Source organism: Crocodylus porosus, unplaced genomic scaffold (assembly GCF_001723895.1).
Source record: "Crocodylus porosus isolate Cpor-Errol unplaced genomic scaffold, CroPor_comp1, whole genome shotgun sequence".
NCBI classification, from domain to species: Eukaryota; Metazoa; Chordata; order Crocodylia; family Crocodylidae; genus Crocodylus; species Crocodylus porosus.
The window spans coordinates 10,951,569-10,952,851 of record NW_017728912.1 but is presented as its reverse complement, the minus strand read 5'-3'; the positions used below and the strand labels follow the sequence as shown (position 1 = coordinate 10,952,851).

The 1,283-nt window shown below is 50.0% G+C and overlaps 1 protein-coding gene across 2 annotated transcripts in view; it reads right to left on the bottom strand.

Annotated features, from left to right (window-relative positions):
* Positions 1 to 1,283, bottom strand: part of INTU (inturned planar cell polarity protein) — a 91,855-nt gene that overhangs the window by 36,943 nt on the left and 53,629 nt on the right. The window lies entirely within an intron of this gene.

Here is a 1,283-nt window from a genome sequence, read left to right as displayed (position 1 = left end):
TTTCTCTGCTTAAAAGGGAAATCTGTGTTTTCTCCAAGGGCAAAGGGCAAGTCTGAGCCTGAGTCCGGCCTTGGCTGCCTCAGAGGCTCAAGCCCCGCCCTCCCCCCTCTCCCTCCTCCTCCAGCTGGGGCTGGGGGTTTCCTGCTCTTTCTGCAATCGGCTCTTGCCGGCTGGAGCTGTGCCAGTCTGCAAGAGCTCTTTGCAAAAGCAGAGAATCCGCAGATTTCTCTGCTTAAAAGGGAAATCTGTGTTTTCTCCGATAAATGCAGGGAATTGGTGGTTTTCTCCATTTTTCCATGGGAAACGGAAAACCCGGCTCCTTGGTTATTAGGCTGTTTTATGCTGTGGAACTCACCAGTTAGGAATTCAGTACAATATGATTGTGTTGGAGCATTCTGAGCTCCCAGGAAATCCTGAAATAGGATTCTGTGGCACTTCATTATAACATACAGGAAATTCTGCAGCAACTTTTTATTAAAAAAATAATAATATTGCAATTCAATGGGACAATGGACTCATTTATTACAGTTAATTTAATATAAAAGTTATTTCATCAGTTTCTTTTACTTCTAGCATAAGTACTTTCACTACTCTAAAAGTACTTTTACTACTCATAGCACTATGTATTGATAAGCATTGGTAAGTATTAACTGCATCTAGAAGATGTCAGAAGAAAGTGGAGGCCTTTGTAACCTTTCAGGGGGCAACTAAGATTTCAGATGTCTCCCAGGGAAAGAGTGCAGATGGTTATCAGTGTTGTATAAGCATGTCAGCTGGATGTTTCTGATAAAGTAATATGGCTACAGTGGCAGCTGTTTCTCCCCCTGCCCAAAATCAGTAGTGGTGGGGATGGGAATGGTTGCATGCCACCCAGCCACCACCACACTGCCGCTGCTGACTGGAGGCTGGCTGCACAGCTCTGAGCATGGCTCTGCAGTGGCAGCGCTTGCTTGCAAAGCCCCCTCAGCCTGCATGCAGCCGCCACCACCCCGCACTGCCAGAGTCATGCAGCTAGATGTGGGGCATGCCGCTGCATGCAAGCCCTGTTCCACCCCCCGGCCAGGCGGCACGTGTGCGGCCCGCACACGGTGGATGCCACTGCACTGCCGCTGCCACACTCTGTGCCACTTGCTCACAAAGTTATGCAGGTGGTCATGGGATGGTAGCACAGGCTGCAGTAGCAGAGTTACAGTGGTGGCCTCCGTGTTGCGAACCTGCTCTCAGGCCGGCCAGCACATGTGTGGCCCACAGAGTGGAACCCCTGCCTTCAACCCCTGACCCTG